Here is a 6,000-nt window from a genome sequence, read left to right as displayed (position 1 = left end):
GTTAACTCCTTGTTCTAAACTTGACACTGATAAGTTCAACACAAACTAGTTTCAAGTATATTTAGTGTTAACTCCTTGTTCTAAACTTGACACTGATAAGTTCAACACAAACTAGTTTCAAGTATATTTAGTGTTAACTCCTTGTTCTAAACTTGACACTGATAAGTTCAACACAAACTAGTTTCAAGTATATTTAGTGTTAACTCCTTGTTCTAAACTTGACACTGATAAGTTCAACACAAACTAGTTTCAAGTATATTTAGTGTTAACTCCTTGTTCTAAACTTGACACTGATAAGTTCAACACAAACTAGTTTCAAGTATATTTAGTGTTAACTCCTTGTTCTAAACTTGACACTGATAAGTTCAACACAAACTAGTTTCAAGTATATTTAGTGTTAACTCCTTGTTCTAAACTTGACACTGATAAGTTCAACACAAACTAGTTTCAAGTATATTTAGTGTTAACTCCTTGTTCTAAACTTGACACTGATAAGTTCAACACAAACTAGTTTCAAGTATATTTAGTGTTAACTCCTTGTTCTAAACTTGACACTGATAAGTTCAACACAAACTAGTTTCAAGTATATTTAGTGTTAACTCCTTGTTCTAAACTTGACACTGATAAGTTCAACACAAACTAGTTTCAAGTATATTTAGTGTTAACTCCTTGTTCTAAACTTGACACTGATAAGTTCAACACAAACTAGTTTCAAGTATATTTAGTGTTAACTCCTTGTTCTAAACTTGACACTGATAAGTTCAACACAAACTAGTTTCAAGTATATTTAGTGTTAACTCCTTGTTCTAAACTTGACACTGATAAGTTCAACACAAACTAGTTTCAAGTATATTTAGTGTTAACTCCTTGTTCTAAACTTGACACTGATAAGTTCAACACAAACTAGTTTCAAGTATATTTAGTGTTAACTCCTTGTTCTAAACTTGACACTGATAAGTTCAACACAAACTAGTTTCAAGTATATTTAGTGTTAACTCCTTGTTCTAAACTTGACACTGATAAGTTCAACACAAACTAGTTTCAAGTATATTTAGTGTTAACTCCTTGTTCTAAACTTGACACTGATAAGTTCAACACAAACTAGTTTCAAGTATATTTAGTGTTAACTCCTTGTTCTAAACTTGACACTGATAAGTTCAACACAAACTAGTTTCAAGTATATTTAGTGTTAACTCCTTGTTCTAAACTTGACACTGATAAGTTCAACACAAACTAGTTTCAAGTATATTTAGTGTTAACTCCTTGTTCTAAACTTGACACTGATAAGTTCAACACAAACTAGTTTCAAGTATATTTAGTGTTAACTCCTTGTTCTAAACTTGACACTGATAAGTTCAACACAAACTAGTTTCAAGTATATTTAGTGTTAACTCCTTGTTCTAAACTTGACACTGATAAGTTCAACACAAACTAGTTTCAAGTATATTTAGTGTTAACTCCTTGTTCTAAACTTGACACTGATAAGTTCAACACAAACTAGTTTCAAGTATATTTAGTGTTAACTCCTTGTTCTAAACTTGACACTGATAAGTTCAACACAAACTAGTTTCAAGTATATTTAGTGTTAACTCCTTGTTCTAAACTTGACACTGATAAGTTCAACACAAACTAGTTTCAAGTATATTTAGTGTTAACTCCTTGTTCTAAACTTGACACTGATAAGTTCAACACAAACTAGTTTCAAGTATATTTAGTGTTAACTCCTTGTTCTAAACTTGACACTGATAAGTTCAACACAAACTAGTTTCAAGTATATTTAGTGTTAACTCCTTGTTCTAAACTTGACACTGATAAGTTCAACACAAACTAGTTTCAAGTATATTTAGTGTTAACTCCTTGTTCTAAACTTGACACTGATAAGTTCAACACAAACTAGTTTCAAGTATATTTAGTGTTAACTCCTTGTTCTAAACTTGACACTGATAAGTTCAACACAAACTAGTTTCAAGTATATTTAGTGTTAACTCCTTGTTCTAAACTTGACACTGATAAGTTCAACACAAACTAGTTTCAAGTATATTTAGTGTTAACTCCTTGTTCTAAACTTGACACTGATAAGTTCAACACAAACTAGTTTCAAGTATATTTAGTGTTAACTCCTTGTTCTAAACTTGACACTGATAAGTTCAACACAAACTAGTTTCAAGTATATTTAGTGTTAACTCCTTGTTCTAAACTTGACACTGATAAGTTCAACACAAACTAGTTTCAAGTATATTTAGTGTTAACTCCTTGTTCTAAACTTGACACTGATAAGTTCAACACAAACTAGTTTCAAGTATATTTAGTGTTAACTCCTTGTTCTAAACTTGACACTGATAAGTTCAACACAAACTAGTTTCAAGTATATTTAGTGTTAACTCCTTGTTCTAAACTTGACACTGATAAGTTCAACACAAACTAGTTTCAAGTATATTTAGTGTTAACTCCTTGTTCTAAACTTGACACTGATAAGTTCAACACAAACTAGTTTCAAGTATATTTAGTGTTAACTCCTTGTTCTAAACTTGACACTGATAAGTTCAACACAAACTAGTTTCAAGTATATTTAGTGTTAACTCCTTGTTCTAAACTTGACACTGATAAGTTCAACACAAACTAGTTTCAAGTATATTTAGTGTTAACTCCTTGTTCTAAACTTGACACTGATAAGTTCAACACAAACTAGTTTCAAGTATATTTAGTGTTAACTCCTTGTTCTAAACTTGACACTGATAAGTTCAACACAAACTAGTTTCAAGTATATTTAGTGTTAACTCCTTGTTCTAAACTTGACACTGATAAGTTCAACACAAACTAGTTTCAAGTATATTTAGTGTTAACTCCTTGTTCTAAACTTGACACTGATAAGTTCAACACAAACTAGTTTCAAGTATATTTAGTGTTAACTCCTTGTTCTAAACTTGACACTGATAAGTTCAACACAAACTAGTTTCAAGTATATTTAGTGTTAACTCCTTGTTCTAAACTTGACACTGATAAGTTCAACACAAACTAGTTTCAAGTATATTTAGTGTTAACTCCTTGTTCTAAACTTGACACTGATAAGTTCAACACAAACTAGTTTCAAGTATATTTAGTGTTAACTCCTTGTTCTAAACTTGACACTGATAAGTTCAACACAAACTAGTTTCAAGTATATTTAGTGTTAACTCCTTGTTCTAAACTTGACACTGATAAGTTCAACACAAACTAGTTTCAAGTATATTTAGTGTTAACTCCTTGTTCTAAACTTGACACTGATAAGTTCAACACAAACTAGTTTCAAGTATATTTAGTGTTAACTCCTTGTTCTAAACTTGACACTGATAAGTTCAACACAAACTAGTTTCAAGTATATTTAGTGTTAACTCCTTGTTCTAAACTTGACACTGATAAGTTCAACACAAACTAGTTTCAAGTATATTTAGTGTTAACTCCTTGTTCTAAACTTGACACTGATAAGTTCAACACAAACTAGTTTCAAGTATATTTAGTGTTAACTCCTTGTTCTAAACTTGACACTGATAAGTTCAACACAAACTAGTTTCAAGTATATTTAGTGTTAACTCCTTGTTCTAAACTTGACACTGATAAGTTCAACACAAACTAGTTTCAAGTATATTTAGTGTTAACTCCTTGTTCTAAACTTGACACTGATAAGTTCAACACAAACTAGTTTCAAGTATATTTAGTGTTAACTCCTTGTTCTAAACTTGACACTGATAAGTTCAACACAAACTAGTTTCAAGTATATTTAGTGTTAACTCCTTGTTCTAAACTTGACACTGATAAGTTCAACACAAACTAGTTTCAAGTATATTTAGTGTTAACTCCTTGTTCTAAACTTGACACTGATAAGTTCAACACAAACTAGTTTCAAGTATATTTAGTGTTAACTCCTTGTTCTAAACTTGACACTGATAAGTTCAACACAAACTAGTTTCAAGTATATTTAGTGTTAACTCCTTGTTCTAAACTTGACACTGATAAGTTCAACACAAACTAGTTTCAAGTATATTTAGTGTTAACTCCTTGTTCTAAACTTGACACTGATAAGTTCAACACAAACTAGTTTCAAGTATATTTAGTGTTAACTCCTTGTTCTAAACTTGACACTGATAAGTTCAACACAAACTAGTTTCAAGTATATTTAGTGTTAACTCCTTGTTCTAAACTTGACACTGATAAGTTCAACACAAACTAGTTTCAAGTATATTTAGTGTTAACTCCTTGTTCTAAACTTGACACTGATAAGTTCAACACAAACTAGTTTCAAGTATATTTAGTGTTAACTCCTTGTTCTAAACTTGACACTGATAAGTTCAACACAAACTAGTTTCAAGTATATTTAGTGTTAACTCCTTGTTCTAAACTTGACACTGATAAGTTCAACACAAACTAGTTTCAAGTATATTTAGTGTTAACTCCTTGTTCTAAACTTGACACTGATAAGTTCAACACAAACTAGTTTCAAGTATATTTAGTGTTAACTCCTTGTTCTAAACTTGACACTGATAAGTTCAACACAAACTAGTTTCAAGTATATTTAGTGTTAACTCCTTGTTCTAAACTTGACACTGATAAGTTCAACACAAACTAGTTTCAAGTATATTTAGTGTTAACTCCTTGTTCTAAACTTGACACTGATAAGTTCAACACAAACTAGTTTCAAGTATATTTAGTGTTAACTCCTTGTTCTAAACTTGACACTGATAAGTTCAACACAAACTAGTTTCAAGTATATTTAGTGTTAACTCCTTGTTCTAAACTTGACACTGATAAGTTCAACACAAACTAGTTTCAAGTATATTTAGTGTTAACTCCTTGTTCTAAACTTGACACTGATAAGTTCAACACAAACTAGTTTCAAGTATATTTAGTGTTAACTCCTTGTTCTAAACTTGACACTGATAAGTTCAACACAAACTAGTTTCAAGTATATTTAGTGTTAACTCCTTGTTCTAAACTTGACACTGATAAGTTCAACACAAACTAGTTTCAAGTATATTTAGTGTTAACTCCTTGTTCTAAACTTGACACTGATAAGTTCAACACAAACTAGTTTCAAGTATATTTAGTGTTAACTCCTTGTTCTAAACTTGACACTGATAAGTTCAACACAAACTAGTTTCAAGTATATTTAGTGTTAACTCCTTGTTCTAAACTTGACACTGATAAGTTCAACACAAACTAGTTTCAAGTATATTTAGTGTTAACTCCTTGTTCTAAACTTGACACTGATAAGTTCAACACAAACTAGTTTCAAGTATATTTAGTGTTAACTCCTTGTTCTAAACTTGACACTGATAAGTTCAACACAAACTAGTTTCAAGTATATTTAGTGTTAACTCCTTGTTCTAAACTTGACACTGATAAGTTCAACACAAACTAGTTTCAAGTATATTTAGTGTTAACTCCTTGTTCTAAACTTGACACTGATAAGTTCAACACAAACTAGTTTCAAGTATATTTAGTGTTAACTCCTTGTTCTAAACTTGACACTGATAAGTTCAACACAAACTAGTTTCAAGTATATTTAGTGTTAACTCCTTGTTCTAAACTTGACACTGATAAGTTCAACACAAACTAGTTTCAAGTATATTTAGTGTTAACTCCTTGTTCTAAACTTGACACTGATAAGTTCAACACAAACTAGTTTCAAGTATATTTAGTGTTAACTCCTTGTTCTAAACTTGACACTGATAAGTTCAACACAAACTAGTTTCAAGTATATTTAGTGTTAACTCCTTGTTCTAAACTTGACACTGATAAGTTCAACACAAACTAGTTTCAAGTATATTTAGTGTTAACTCCTTGTTCTAAACTTGACACTGATAAGTTCAACACAAACTAGTTTCAAGTATATTTAGTGTTAACTCCTTGTTCTAAACTTGACACTGATAAGTTCAACACAAACTAGTTTCAAGTATATTTAGTGTTAACTCCTTGTTCTAAACTTGACACTGATAAGTTCAACACAAACTAGTTTCAAGTATA

The sequence above is a fragment of the Tachypleus tridentatus genome, chromosome 1 (assembly GCF_004210375.1).
Source record: "Tachypleus tridentatus isolate NWPU-2018 chromosome 1, ASM421037v1, whole genome shotgun sequence".
NCBI classification, from domain to species: Eukaryota; Metazoa; Arthropoda; class Merostomata; order Xiphosura; family Limulidae; genus Tachypleus; species Tachypleus tridentatus.
This window is presented reverse-complemented; position numbering follows the sequence as displayed.